The following is a 16820-nucleotide window of genomic DNA, read 5'->3' as shown; positions in this document are numbered from 1 at the left end:
TAAGGCTTCGTACCCCCATGATCAGAAATGTTTTAATTCTGCCTTTGGGCACATTTCTCAAATATTCATATTGAATATAACTAGCTGTAATATATCAAGGCAAGCTAAGTGAATTGGTGTATATTCTCACTGGAAAATAGCCTCTCTACATACTGTGCCAAGGTAGATTTCAGGATGAAGAGAAACCGCGGACCGAACAGACAGATTTGGATCAATACCTCCATTAGATTAGGATCATCCAGGATGACAGCACTCCCAAGGAATGCTAGTGAGCACTAGAAGTTCAGGTACTTTTTTCCTCTCTTACAGTGAAGGGTGTTTTTAAAATGCAAGTTGGACACCTACTTTTTTGTGTCCTGGAGACTTTCAGGCCTTGTTGACTTCACACTGTGCCTGTGCTGTGTTCAATTGCATCAATTGTCCACCGAGGAAGCACAAGTAAAATCAAGGAAAGAAGGTGGTCTGTGAATAGAAAGCTTTTTCTACCTAAATTGAAATAACTTTACAGAGGTGAGTCCTTGCCTTGCAGTCTGTATTTAAACACAAAATAGACAAATAAATACTTTCCAACTTGGATTCTCCTAGTGCTCTGACTAGTCCTACTGCTGCTCTTTGGGAGCTTTGCATCTCCCTATCTAAGTTCTCTGTATCCAAGTTCTAATGCACTTGTCTCAAATAAAGGTTTGTTCATATGTATCTCTTTTACCACGTTCATGTGTTACCCAAAGCAGAGACATTTTCTTCCCTTTACCCTCATGTCTACTCTCAGGAACACAATGAGAAGGGAAAAACAAAACAAACCAACCAACGAACCAACAAAAAAAACCCCAAATCATGGCTCCTTCATTCTATGTGTCCTTACTTCAAAAGTTGCACTGCATGACGAGTAAGAGATGAAATCTTTGCTTCTGCTGTTTAAAAAATAAGAAAAACAAACGTTTCTGTTCCACATGACTGTACAGCAATCTACAACTGACTCAACTAAGCTTCACACAAGAGAATTATATCATTTTTTTTCATTTTTGTAAGGAAGTCAAATAAATTTTTTCACAGAGTAGTAATGGATACACTGGATGCCCTGGTTTTCTTTTCAGCTGCCATGTACTTCAAACCCCAGAACCTAGGAGCAATATGGTGGCATTAATGGTGGTTCAGCATTTCTAAAAAGTAACATCCAAACAGTACAGCAAGCAGAGAGAAGTGTTTCTGTAGCCGTGTCTGGGTTCTGCTTCTGGGGTATCCTAAGAACTCCCCTCGGCACCTTGAACTGCTTGTGGTGGCCTGGAAAGGGTCACCACAGGAGGCTTCTTCTTTGGGCAAGATCTAGTACACATTTCTGACAATTCCTGTCTGCTATTCCCAATAAAGTGTGTTTGAGGTTTAGTCTACAGCCAGCTTCTACCAAGGGAGGAAAGTATTGACTTTTGGCTGGTGCCAGGGAGGGACCCACACACTAGCAAGGTCTAGGGGCACAATTAGAGTTGTATTTGTGCCACTGAGCATGAAGAAGGGGTTGATGACCTCTGGACACAACGGGGCGATGCTAAGCAGCAGTGAGGATGTGCCCCAGACCATGACTATGGGACCCATTCTGAGGATCAAGGACTGCACAAGGGAGATGCGATTCACCCGCTAAAATGGGACAAGAACAACGTTACCTGGTCAACATGGTGAGGACAAACTTAAATTGGTGAGTCAAGAGAGGGAGATTCTGAATCAAAGTCAAATGAGGAAAAAGCAGATGGGTTGGATGTTAGAGAGTTCAAAATCTTGAGCACAGTGAGGAAAGAGAATAGCAGAGTGCAGGGCTTCAGATGAGCAGATAATGGCTTATTCAGAGATTTGGTAGTTTAGTACCCACGGTAAACAATGCTTAAAGGCAAAGGAGTTCAGGAACCTTTAAGAACAGCATCTCCAAGTGTGAAAGTAGTCCACCATGATATTCAAACAGAGAAGCAGACACACTGGAAGCCAGCTTGGCTGTGCAGAGAATACATGACAGAGCTCCAATGCAAAAAAATAGCATACAGGAGAAGGAAGCAGGGATAGGTTAGAAAAGACGATTTCAGAACCACTATGCTGTCATGCAGGGTTGGTGTGAGGAAAACCAAAGTCCAATGAGATTCAGAAACGACACCTCAAGGTCAACAAGAGCTTCTACATTAGCAGTAAAAGACTGAATAAGAATGGGACATGTGACTTAGTGACAGGAGACACAGATGAGGCTCAAGCACTGTGTGTCTTTCTTCCTTGTTTTATTCAGTCTTCACCAGTGAGGTCTCTTAAGCCTCCATGCTTAATTAGAAGTGTTCAAAGAGAGGAATGGTCAGCAGTGGATGATGTCGAGTTGGGATTACTTGAGACAGTTTGACAATTGCGTTCGGATTGTTGAGCTGCAGCTGAGGCGATGCCTTTAGGAAGACCATTCTTTGTCATCTGAAATGTCAAAGAGACTGAAGAAGTACTCCAACCACAGGAGGAAGGTGAATTTTACATGCATTTCTATGAAGTTCAACAGGAATTAATGCAGAAACTACAGGCTGGGGTTAACTTCAGTTTGGTGCCAAGGAAAACCACGGAGTGAGTCCCCTGGGGACACATTTACAGAAGGTGATTGGAAACAGTCAACATGGATTTTTCTGACTGTTAAGCTGACTGCACCTACTGGGTAGTGAGCTGAGCAGAAGACAGCTGTTTTGTAGCCAGAGGGACTAGCAACACCGAAGGTGGTATGAACTGGGGTATAGAATCAAGATATCAACCTTTATTGAATGCCTGCTGTACCACATCTAGATACGGTGTCCAGTTTGGGGGTCCTGATACAAGAAAAATATATATAAACAAGAATGAAAATCACAAGAAGTCACCAAGAGAGGGCTGAAACCCTTGGCCTGTGAGGAGAAGCTGCAGTGCCATCTTTGGTTCCACTGGAAGATGGGGTGGTTTTGGGGGCACCCAAGAGCATCCTCAGTGTTGGTGGGAGGGCATGGAGGATATGCAGTGGTGTGTGGTGAGAGGGTGAGAGGCAGAGGCACAAGCGTGAACATGAGAGGCTCAGGCTGAAGATAAGGGGAAGGCTTTTATCCATGATGACAATCAAGCAAAGCATCAGAGGCCCAAGGATGTTGGGCCACCTCATGCTTTGAGGGGTTTCAATGCCTTAACTGGCTGAAGCCTTGAGCAACCTGGTCTGAGTCTAGAAATGCCCCTTCTCTGGGCAAGGGGTTGGACTACTGACCGTCTGAGGTTTCTTCTAGTCTGAATTATGCTAACATCTGAAGAGATCAAGCTATTGCAATTGGTCAAATTTCTCTAACTAAAGCTGAAACTTCAATAGTTAAAACAGAACAATACCTTTATAACCTTAAAGATATATATATATATATATATATTTTTTTTTTAAATTTTTTTTTTTCTAGGAGAACAGGTCCAAGAATCATCTAAGTGAAAATGGCAATATTTGTTTATGAGCTTTCTAGTTGAGTTTGTATTATCAATAGAAAAAATCTGGAAATTTAATGCTGCAGGGATTTATTTTTTCTTTAGCTTAATGCTTGAGCACGGATATCTCATGGATTTGTCCTGTTTCTATTTATCTCCTTATCAATAGGAAGTGACAGAATGCATACTTTCCTCAGACAAGCTGTAGTGCAGAGCCCAGATGTGTATAAAATCTGATTAAATGTGCACAATGTAGTATTCAGTCTTTTAAAGCACAACATGATCGACTGTTTTTTTCCAAATCTGAGGACATTTCCAAGGCTGTGAGGTTCAAGCTGGTGGCTGACAAAGATAATGACAAAAGCTTTTCCCAAATGCGAGCCAGGAGCAGTGAGCAGTTACTGTACAGGCGTTTAATAACCTGACTCAAGGCTTTTAGCATTCCTGTTGGAATTGCTAGGATTCGTATTAATACATCCTCTTTTCACGTCATTTGGGAGTTGTATTAGCAGACAATCGCTGCCTCACTGTTGCACAGTGCCTGAGGTCATATTTACAAAAGGTATTTAGGTACCTAAAGAAGCAGATAAATATCTAATGCGATTTTCAACATGCTGCAGTGCTAGGCACAGTCAAAGTGCAGAACCCAGGCACTTTAGCAGATAAAATGTTCAAAGTGTTTAGGAGTTAAATCTGGGAGGGAACATAAATACTGTAACACTATGATTTCTGCTGGCAAATTTCAGACACTCAAACACAAGAATGAAATCCAGTATCTGTGGGTTGGTATAGTGCTCTCTTGTGATTCAAATAGAGTTTTGTGCCTCTCAGTAACCTCCCAGATAGCCAGTGCTACAGCTGACTTAATGTCTGAGTACAAGTCTTCCTTATAACGTCCCTCAACTTTTTGTTCTAGTGTCTTTGCAATTCCCAACCCAATTCTTCCTGAGTCTTATGGATTTTGCCGTAGCTGCTAATAGTTTGTTGAATACTTACTGGTTAAGGAGAAAATTAGACCCATCACCAGTTTCACAGAGGTTGTTGCAATGTGAAAGATACATACTCCATTACAAGAGTGAACATGGGTTTTTAAGAAAGAGATATAGACCTAAATGTTTAAATCCTATTTCATTCAAGCTTTAAATCAGTTTCAATCTAAATGAATATATTAATATATCTAAACATGTTTGTTAAGTTTTGATTGTGGCTGACAGTGTTAAGGAGAAAACAAATAATAACTATATGAATTGATACTTTAAATTTGAATTCATAAGATGCTTATGGTTGTCCTTTGCTCGTTATGACTGTGTGAGAAAAATCATACTGAAATCAGCATTTCCTGAGACAACACTGATACCTCGAAGTTCATGGTCTGCTTCTGTGTTGTTGCCATTTCATAAACTACTGTGTGAAGAAGTCTTTTGTGGGATGGTAACACTCAGAACGGAGGAGGGGCTGCTTTGCAGACACATTCCCACTCCATTCCCCACTGGGATGCAAATTCTTCCAGGCGATCACGGGCATAGACTGTACACATGGAGAACTGAGATTTGTATATCTGCTCATCTTTTATTTTTAGCGCTTGTACCTCTGCAAGAGAGAAATTGTTATGGTTTTTCAGGCTGGAAGAAGTTCAACCCTCACTTTATCACATTCACACATGGTAGCTAAACAGATTATACAATGATTAAAAAGTGCTATAGTTCAGTAGCACCCTGTTTTTCAATATACCATATGCAAATTTATGTCAGAGATTTGTAAAGCTGAAAGTTTTACAAATAGCAGCAGTTCATTAGAGAAAAGGAGAGAAAACACATAATGAACAGAGGATGATATTATCATTGAAATAGGTTATCCTGGAAAGACCACTGACAGCATTAAAGGATCGTTGCTATGATGAAATACGCATTTCTGTTACTCTGCCATGCATATAGCAGTAAACAAAAGATGGAGCCTTCCTGCCTGTTGCTGAAAATAGGCAAATAGCAACAACCAAATGAAGTCAAGGGAGATAGGAAACAGCAATAATTTTATAAAGAGAATGGTAGCTATGCCCCTTACTACCTAAGCTTCACAAAGAGCCTGATTCAGCAAGGCATTTAAACTATTGTTTCTTAAGCCACTAAGTGCAACCCGCAGAATATATTAGTTATGACATATATGTACATTTAGAAGCATGAAAATACAACAAATTATATGCTGAAGGTCAGTACGCTGATAAGTAGTGCACAGAAACTAAGGACATTAGATAACTGGTAGATTTGCAGTGTCTTTTTTTCTTCACTTGTTTTGACTTATGATTTATTTTCAGCGAAGCTCTTCTTAAGAAGGCAATCAGATTTCATTATTATTCTACAAAATGATGGTGATAATCTATAGAAAAACAGTACCATGAAAGAGATTAATACTGTTGTATTCCTTAAGTTCTTCAAGTTAACTAATGCAATTAGGCAGTTGAAATAATTTGGCACTTTGTTCTAAAGGACTATGCAAGCTATATAAGGTTATATTTTAGTGTTAGTCTTTCTCTTGTCCAAGGCATCTTGAATACATTTCAGCACTTGTTGAGAAGTAAGAATAAAACAGAACTAAACAAACATATGGTCTTTACTCCTTGCTTTAAACAAAAGATATACTACTTGTAAGATCTTAATTGTTAGCACAATGTTGTTAACTTGGACAAATAGGATCAAATATTTAACTTACGTATTTTGCTTCAGAGGTAACAAATGTACATTAATACATATATAAAAAAGGTAAGTTACAGGTAAATGTACATCACACATTGCACGCAATGATTTTAAATTTTGCATGGTTTAAATGCAAAAATAGGCTTCAGCAGATTTCACCAACAACTTACAGCAATAGCTCTTTAAGAAATACATTGCATCATAATTAAAGAAATACTCAACTGACAATGACTTGTCTAAATAGGGTGCTAGTGAGCTAACTGCCTATAATTTTCAGTACACACATACGTATACTTGTGTATATATAGTCAGCAGTAAGTTAATTTATAACTCCTTATGTTAGCTACAGTGGAGGGACTCTGTGGCTCAATGTTCCCTGTAAATATTAATCTCTAGTACATGATATCTCCTTGCATTTTTAAAATCACAGAATCACAGAATGTTAGGGACTGGAAGGGACGTTGGAGAGCAGTCAGTGTAGAAGGGCTACTGCTCTGTGAAGTCATAGCCCAGGTTTCAGGTCACTCACTTCAGAGAAAGAAACATTCTGTCATTGCTCCACAAGTTCTTCTTGTTTCTGAGAAGGACTTCAAGGGAGGCAACTTCATAATCCGGTAAAATGGAGTCAAAGATACTGTACTTCAAGAAAAGGCAGTATTTACTACAATAAGCTTTTCAGCTAACTCATCTGATATTTAGAATGGGCAGCAAGAAAAAAAAATATATATTTTATTCACAGTGTTAAGGATTTGGAAATGGGCTTTAAAAATAGCTGGAAACATTCCTTTCCAGGCAAGTTGCAACTGAGAAATAATAGGGACTTCATTAGAAAAACATGCCTGGAGGCATGGAGAAAAACATATCTGGCCCAGTAAGGTCTAGATAGATATGAGTGAGGTATAAATGTTATTTCATACTAGACCTCAGCTAAAGAACCTCAAAATGAATTGCATCTTATTCCTGCATGGAAAAGAATGGAAAAGAACATGGAAAAGAACATTTTATTATATTATTTTCTCCTGAAATAAAGATGCACCCAAGAGAATAAGGCATATAATCTAACCTGGGAGTCTTGGTTTTAGCACAAAGACCAAATAAACTGCTGTAACACAAACCTTAAAATTAACAATGTTTTTAGAGAGGTGACAAACATAAATATTGAAAGACATAAATTATTTTGGAGTAGTTTTCTATATCTCTAAGGGTGGTAATTTAGTCTAATGGGAATTTAATAACTCATATTAAACACATTACTAATCTAATATTTTGTTTACAGTAAATTAAAACTATTGAGATTATAAATCACTTATTTAAAGGGAAAAGAAATCTCAAATTCCACTAAAAACCTCTCTTAACTGACAAACAGCAGGTAGGAAGAAGTCTTGTTGTTTTCAAATGAGTTTCAATAAATTTTTGTTTTCATGTCTTGTAAATAAGCAAACAGAGTTAATTAAAGCATCTTGCCTCACTGCAGCTGTAAAAGCTAGATTACTGCATTTAGTCATAGCCCTGAGCTAGGGACAGCACAGTGCAACACTCCTTCAGGAGGCAATTTAGACAATTTTTGGGAGGCATCTGTGCAAGACAGCATGCTGTATCTCTTGGAAGAAGGAAAAGCAATCTTCCTCTGGGCACTGTGAAGTCCTGTGCATTAATACTTTTGATTCCCTTTTTCCTCCCACATTTTTAATGTTAAAAAACCCCACAAACCTGTGTGCAAAGCTCAAATCAAGCTGCTGGCAGCCCACTGGGAGTACCAGAGGAACTGTTCCTGCCCACCCAGGTAAGATATTAAGAAAGGCCACGGTCTGAGCAAAGGAGATAATGCAGAACACACATAGAGGCACACATGACACCTGCATAAATAGGAGTTGCATTTATGGTAAAGAACTGATGTTTAGATTTCACCTGCAGACATAATAATTTTTACTTTTAATAACAAATGTGTAACTTTATAAAAATTTGAAGTTCAGACAGGTTAGTATAGGTTTTTGTTTGATCTTAGTTCATTGGTATGTGCAACAAATCAGTAGCCTGGGTGATGTTCCCATGGACTTTTTCATTATCGCTCTAATACATAAATACATTAGACCAAGGTATTTGAAGAATAAAAGATTTTGGTTAATTTATTTTTTTTTTAAATTCCTTAAATTTTTCAATACTAAATGTTTAACTATCACTTCTTTAACACTTCAGTTGCAAGTGCAAATTTAGTAGCTGAAGGAAGAGGTATGTTAATTCATGCATAGTTATTTTATTTTCTCTGGGCAAAATTTTAGTCACAGCACTTCAGCATTTTGGTTTTTCAAAGAAAGAGTCAAAAAAATATGTGGTTGTTGACCAATTGGTATGACATAGTTATAATTTAAGATTTGTTTTTCTTTTGAAAGGATATTTCTTGAAGAACTATCTACTTCTCTGCTCTGGGAGACTGACAACAGGGAGTCTAACCCGTGAAAGGCACAAACACATGAAGTGCACAATGGAAAGCTGAGAGTCTGAAGGCAACTTGTGAAATATGTCTTTGCTACTCATCTTCATAGAGGGATACACAGTCCAGTTTAAAACTTATATACCAAATATGATATCTGTTTTTTCCTAAGCAACTTGTGACCTAAAAGAATAAGACAATGACCAGCATGCTTGTAGCTTTTTAACGGTAAGGCTATGTTCTAAAGACGTTTCGAACTTCACAGTTTGAACTAATTTTGTTGGAGGTACCTCTCAAGTGGAGTAGTTCACCTCAGTAACGTTAATGCCTTAAGAAATGGGTTACAGATTTCTTAGAGCTGAAATATGTAAAAAGGAGAGACAGAAGTAAAGCTAAGTAAGGTATCAGCCTCTTTTATTTGACTAATCATATTGGCTTTACAGATAACAACAGGTTAACTAATAAGCAAGGCACTTTCACAGAATGAAAAAATGGTATGAAAGGCCGGTAAAGTGAATTGTAATAACAGCTAAAAAAAGCGGTAAAGAGGAAGAGTGACAGTGACACTGATCAGAATCCAGAACACCAAATATGCACTATTTTTATTTTTTTTTTTAAATTTCATTTTGCCTCTCTGAAAGGAACTACTAGTGAACAGTCTAAAATAAGATTCTATTATATGTTGACTTCATAGGTTAAGCGGTCCTAGGTTAATATATTCTGGACCCCAGAACATAAACTTCAGATATATCTTGATCTCTGTGAACTGATGACAATGAAGATAAAAACCTTCAACTGTAGGTATCAGTATCAGAATAGAAAAAAAAAATAAAATTATGTAGACAAGATTCAGGAATTCAGGATTCACCTTATTAGCAGCTCCTTTTAAGCTTAAAAGTATGAACTGAAATTGTATTTCTTGTATGAAATTCCCGTGCATGTTTGCAGTGTGAGTTTTTGCAGTGCATCGACATAGGAGGATTCTTAGGGCTTGTGCTTCTCTGAAGCAGCTTATCCTCTTATAATTCTTACCTAAAGCTACTTTATAGATGATGAATGACAGCATGGCAAACTAATACACAGATGTAAAAAGAAATGTTTGTCATCTAGTGGAAAAATAATGGTTGGAATTGGCAGTCACTGAGAACTCTCATTTACAACATAACAGGATTTGGGAGCACCCTGCTAAGGAGAACAGTTTTAGATATCCCCGTTATTTGCTGATGGACGTCATGCATGCTCCAGCTGTCAGGAACACAGCTGTTCTGTTTCTCTTTGAGTGATCAGTGCTGCTAATGCCCTCCAGCTAGCATGTTCTTTGATAAGGTCCATCAGAGAGCTGCGGAAGAGCTGAACACTTGGCTTCTAACAGCAAAATGCAAAAACAAATTTCACAACAAATTGCATTTTCACTGCTGCCTGATGTCACCCAATTAGAACAGGCTGAATTTGTTCTAGTACAGTGGCTTGGAAAAAATCACAATGGAACAGTTTTTTCTTATGATTATTAAAGCAATTTCAGGAAAAAGTTGCTGTCTATTCAAGAAGATGGTGTTATAATATTCTGCATAACTTATTAAAGATGCCTAAAAAAAAAGAATTAGATCCAAAGGGCAATATTTTGTAACTTAATTTTGAAGTGTATCTAGTCTGTATCTGATTGCACCAGTAACAAGGAAAATAGTGATGACAATTGTTAAAACAATTTTTGTATTTTTCTCCTTAGTTATGTGGAATCTTCTGTTTATTTTCCTACTGCTTCAGAAATGCAGGCTTAATTATTTAGTCATGTAGATTTATATAAGTACTCGATGCTCAGAAAAACTTCTGAAGTTCTAGTTGGATGGAAGTAATAAATAAACCTTGATATCAAGGAAAGTAGTTATCTAGGTGTGCAGAGGATATTTAAGAATGATGCAAACTATTAAAACAGTGGAAAAAACATGGAAAAAGCTACATATGTCATATCTGAAAGCAGTATATAATGCTTACTGTGAAGACAAACACAATCTGTGGAAAAATCAGAAGTTCTCCTGACAATTCAATATGGATATATTCAATAAACATTAAGCTTCATGCTTCTACAAATAACTTTTCCCTAGTGCTTAAGTTTTTTATTGTTATGGTTTTCATGAGTCAAAAGTTCTTATTGCAGAAACCAGTGCCAGTCCATTCATTTACTAGCAGTGTATCTGTGTAACTATCTCTGGCTGAATATTTGATGCACTAAACTCTCTGGAAGTACTTCTAATTCACATTTGTGAATTCATGAATCTTACTCTCTCATAAACAAGAAATGTTTTCAATATTCATCATACATATTTTTCAGTAATATAGTTGTTGGGCTCTACTTTGAAATCATCTATCAGTCAGAAAGAAATTATTTTCTCATTCCTAAATGTTCCAAGTTTCTGTGGTAAAATTCCCTACTTTAAAATAAACTCTCTAAGATAAAATCATAGAATAGTTTGGTTTGCAAGGGATCTTCAAAGGTCATCTCCAAAGGGCATCTTCAACTAGATCAGGTTGCTCAGAGCCTCATCCAGCCTGGTCCTGAACGTCTCCAGGGATGGGGCATCTACCACCTCTCTGGGCAATCTATTCCAGTATTTTAACACCCTCAGTTTGACTCTCCCCTGAATCTCCCCTCTTTTAGTTTAAAACCATTGCCCCTTGTCCTGTTATAACAGGCTCTTCTAAAAAGCCTGTCCGCATCCTTCTTATAGGCTCTTTTATAAGTACTGAAAGGCTGCAATAATGTCTCCCTGGAGTCTTCTCTGGGCTAAGCTACCACAACTCTTTCAGCCTGTCCTCACAGCAGAGGTGTTCCATTCCCCTGATCATTTTTGTGGCCTCCTCTGGACCCTCTCCAACAGCTCCATGTCTTTCCTGTAGTGAGGGCTCCAGAGCTGGACACAGGACTCCAGGTGAGGTCTCACCAGGTTGGAATAGAGGGGCAGAATCACCTCCCTCAACCTGCTGGCCATGCTCCTTTTGATGCAGCCCAAGATAATTTATACCTTATTTTAAAGAGCATCCTTCCTTCTCTTTTTGCTCTGCTTTCTTTTAATATTCTAAAAATACTCACTATTGGTTTACAAATCTGATTATTGCTACACTGATTGGATTGAATAATTTCTTCTTCTAAAATATTCTTCTTTAACCAGTTAAATAAAAATCTGGAAATTTATTTCTTTAAGTCAGTTTCTTCATCAGCTTAATAGAGAAATGCCTTTTGAGATTTCATACACCCTTTCAGAGAAGGGTAACACCCATTTGATAAAAGAGTGAAAGAGTGTTTGAGGTTTTCAGAAGTTTTGTTGTTGTTTGGTTGGTTGGTTGGTTGGTTGGTTTTTTGGTTCTGATTTTTTTTTTGTTGTTGTTTTTTTGTTTGTTTGTTTGTTTTTAATACTATTTCATTTCATGGGATATCATTACTAAATTAAAATGAGTTATCAAAAAAAATAGATTTAATTTGGCTTCTGACTATCTTAATGATAGTTTTCGCAGCGTTTTTGCTGTTAGATCTGAATACTGCTGTCCAAAGAAGTTAAGGGTTGATATATAGATGGCAAAAGTAGGTAGCTGTCAAAAGGTGGTGGGACACTGTATGTAGTTTGTCTGTGAAGGGGTCTAGTTCAGTAGTGAACCTGAGGTTCAAGAACTGAGACATAATGTCACAGTCTAAAGACATTTTTTTATTTCTTTTTTTTTTTTTTTTTTTTGTTCCCCAGCCCTCTACAACATGACGTACATATAAAACTGCAAAGTGCTATGAAAAAGGATCACAAAAAGCCAGCAGTGTAGAAGACAGTAGATGTGCAAAGGGAGGAAAAACATTTAGAAAACTGAGAACATCAGGATAAATAGTGTTTTATGTCTTCTAGAAGGGTAGGTTACTGCTTTTGACATTTCTGAAAATTGGCTTTAAAATGCTTCTGCCCTAGTGTATCCAAGCAAATTATATCTTGCCTCTTACGCAGTTTTCTCAAACTAAATGTAATTGCACATGCCAGAATCATACATGAATCACAGAATCACGGAACGATTAGGGATGGAAGGGGCCACTGGAGATCATCTAGTCCAATCCCCCTGCTAAAGCAGGTTCACCTAGAGCAGATTGCACAGGAAGGCGTCCAGGTGGGTTTTGAACATCTTCAAAGAAGGAAACTCCACAACCTCTCTGGGCAGCCTGTTCCAGTGTTCTGTTACCCTGAAGGTAAAGAAGTTTCTCCTCAGAGTCAGATGGAACCTCCTCTGTTTCAGTCTGTGCCTGTTGCCCCTCATCCTATCACTGGGCACCACTGAAAAGAGTCTGATCCCATCCTCTTGACATCTACCCATGAGATATTTATAAACATTGATGAGATTCCCTCTCAGGCTTCTCCAGATTGAATAGATCCAGCTCTCTCAGTCTCTCCTCATAACAAAGGTACTCTAGGCTGGACTCTGTCTCATAATTCCATATCCTTCTTAAACTGGACAGCCCAGAACTGGGCACAATATTCCAGATGCGGCTTCAGCAGTGCAGAGTAGAAGGGGAGAATAAACTCCCTCAACCTGCTGGTCCCAGTCTTCTTAATGCACCCCAGAATACTGCTGGCTTGCTGGGCCACGAATACACATTGCTGACTCATGGTCAACCTGTTGTCTACCAGAACTCTCAAGTCCTTCTCTGTAGTGCTGCTTTCCAATAGGTCTGCCCCTAACCTGTACTGGTACCTGGGTTTATTCCTCCCCAGGAACAGGACCCTACACTTGCCCTTGTTAAACTTCATTAGGTTCTTCTCTGCCCAGTCCTCCAGCCTATCCAGGTCTCACTGAATGGCAGTACAGCCTTCTGGTGTGTCAGCCCTTCCTTCCAGTTTGGTATCACCAGCAAACTTGCTGAGGGTGCACTCAGTCTCTTCATCCACGTTATTGATGAACATGTTGAACAGGACTGGACCCAGTACTGATGCCTGGGGAACCCCACTAACTACAGGCCTTCAACCAGACTCTGCACTGTTGATCACAACCCTCTGAGCTCGGACATCCAGCCAGCTCATGATCCATCTCACAGTGCATTCATCCAGCCTGCACTTCCTCAGCTTTCCGATGAGGAGGTTGTGAGAGACGGTGTCAAAAGCCTTGCTGAAGTCAAGGTAGACAACATCCACTGCTCTTCACTTGTCTACCCAGCCAGTCATAGCATCATAGAAAGCTATCAGATTGGTCAAACATGATTTCCCTTTGGTGAGTCCATGCTGACTACTCCTGATAATCCTCTTTTCCTCCACATGCTTGGAGATGACATCCAGAATAAGTAGTTCCATCACCTTTCTAGGGATGGAGATGAGGCTGACTGCCTGTAGTTTCCTGCGTCATCGCACTCGCTGTTTTTGAAGACTACAGTGACCGTGGCTTTCTTCCAGTCCTCAGAACCTCTCCTGTTCTCCAAGACCTTCCAAAGATGATGGAGAACAGCTTAGCAATAACAATTGCCAACTCTCTCAACACTCATGGGTGCATCCCATTGGATCCCATGGATTTGTGGATGTCCAGTCTGTGTAAACAATTTCTATCCTGATCTTCCTCAGCCAACGGAAAGTCTTCCTTTTGCCACTTTCCTATCTCAATGGTCTAGGAGGGCTGGTCTTAGCACTAAAGACAGAAGCAAAGAAGGCATTCAGTAATTCTGCTGTCTCGGTGTCATCTGTCACCAGGGCACCCTCCTCATTCAGCAGCAGTCCTACATTTTCCCTAACCTTCCTTTTGCTGCTGATATACTTGAAGAAGTCCTTCTTGTTGTCCTTGACATCCCTGTCCAGATTTGTTTCCAAGTGGATCTTGGCCTTCCTCACCACATCCCTGCATATTCTAACAGCCACCTTATATTCCTCCCAGGTGGTCTCTCCCTTTTTCCACATTCCATAAACTTTCTTCTACCTGAGTTTTGACAGGAGCTCCTTACACATTCATGCTGGCCTCTTACTCCCTTTACTTGATTTCTTCCTCATAGGGATGCATCCATTTTGAGCTTGGAGGAAGTGATGTTTTACTATTAGCCAGCTGTCTTGGATGCCTCCACCTCTAGGGCCCTATCCTATGGGATTCTTCCAAGCAGGACCTAGAAGAGGCTGAAGTTTGTCCTGCTAAAGTCCATGGTTTTAGTCCTATATATTGTCCTGCTTCCTCCATGCAAGATCCTGAAATCTACCATCTCATGTTTGCTGCAGCTGAGGCTGACCACAACTGTGACATTCCCAATCAGTTCTTCTTGGTTTATTAGTACAGGGTCTAGCAGCACACCTCTCCCCACTGGCTCCTCCACCATCTGTGTCAAGAGGACACAGATCTGTCAAGATCTGTAGGAACCTCCTGGACTGTGTGTGCTTAGCTCTGTTGCCCACCCAGCAGATGTCAGGGTGATTGAAGTCTTCCATGAGAACCAGGGCATGTGATTGTGAGGCTACTTCCAGTGGTCTGTAGGAAGCCTCATCAACATGCACAACATGCACAACAGTGTCCCCCTTGTTAGATTGTCCCTTAATTTTTTATCCAGAAGGACTCAGCTCACTCATTGATTCCCCCTAGGCAGAGTTCAAGACATTCAAGTTACTCTTTCACATAAAGTGCAACTCCCACACCTCACCTTGCTTTCCTAAAAAGTACATAGCCTTCCATGACAACATTTTAGTCATGTGAGCTGTCCCACCATGTCTCTCTAATAACAATGAGATCATGGCCCTGTGAGTGTGCATAGAACTCTAATTCTTCCTGTTTATTCCTCAGGTTATGTGCATTGGTGTACAGAAACTTCAGGGAAGTACTCAAGCATGCAGAATGAATACCATAGTCTCTAACATATTCTCCTCCCTGTCAATGACTTCCTATTCTCTCTTCTTCTGCAGAGACAGCCTTATAATGTGCATGGTGCTAGGTTGGCAGGACAATAATGAAGAGTGACTGGTGAGAGAGGCTGCTCCAAATGACCAGCAAGTCACTCAACAGTACCAGACACTGCTACTCTGGGAAGTTAGTTGTGCACAGATCATGAGTGCCTCTACACTGTTTTGCAGCGTGACCCTTAGCAGTTACGAATCTATCCAGTGAGACAACACAAGAAAGCAGGACAAGACATTGAGTGCTAAGGTAGTACAGTGTGAAATATGATCAATAAAGTCTCTAGCAATATAGTAAGCTACTGAGCCAAAGTGACTTGGTGTGGGAGGCTGGGAACATGGCAGTGATAAATGTGAAAGCACTTCATTGAATTACATTTCTTAGTAGTTGCTTGCAATTCCATCTTGTCTCACTAACTCTTCAACAATTTTTCATTCTGTTTTTCAGCACTTATTAGACATTTTGCAAGGGAAATTTGAGAATGTTAGTGCTAGCTAGGTGGTTTTTCCATGCTCTCAAATGACTTTGTACTCATTGAACATATACTAACCAGAACCGATTAGTATAAGAAAGAGTATTTCCTATTAGACTAGCTCTACTATTTCTATAGTTTTAATATTTCTAACGTGGCAAACAAAGGCTTTTTTTCTTATTATTTTTACATCTCAGAAGCTTTACATTGCATTATAGACAAGAAAGACGCAGATAACCTTCCAGGCCTGAACTTTCCAATATCCAATGCAAATCATAAAATTACAGAATCATACAATGTATGATACAAGAAGGGACCTCTGCTGAAGAATAGAAGAATGTGCAAGACATGAGCAAGGTGCTCAGGTTGCTTCTTAAGTCAAGATTTGAAAATCCATAGGGGTGGAAATTTCAGAAAAGCCCTGGTCAGCCTCTTGTAATAGTTGATTGATATTTTCAAGTGTTTGAGCAGTGTTTAATTAAAAATAATAACAAAAATAATCCTAGTAGGGTTTCCTGTATTCCAAGCTGTGCCTGCCTCTTCTCTATTCTTTGCATGTCTCTGAGAAGAGTTTGTCTCCATCTTTTCTAAGTCCTTTCATTCAGTAGTTAGACCACAACAAAGTCTCTCCTGACTGAGCCTTCTCTTCTTGAAGCTGGACAAATCCCAGAGGATTTCCTCCATGATCTTCCTGTGGATTGAAGTGAAGCTGACTTATAGCTCCCCATATCTTCCCTCTTGTGTTTTTGAGGATATATATTTTTATGTCACCTTCTTCAGCATATTAAGGACACCATTTTCACTGGGAATTAAAGGCACAGATTTTGAGATTCTGTAGTAACTATAGCTTAGTTACAAGTTGTTCTCCCAGTCCAGACTTGGTTTTCTCCATAAAGGTGTG

Source organism: Nesoenas mayeri (assembly GCF_963082525.1).
Source record: "Nesoenas mayeri genome assembly, chromosome: Z".
Taxonomy (NCBI): Eukaryota; Metazoa; Chordata; class Aves; order Columbiformes; family Columbidae; genus Nesoenas; species Nesoenas mayeri.
This window is presented reverse-complemented; position numbering follows the sequence as displayed.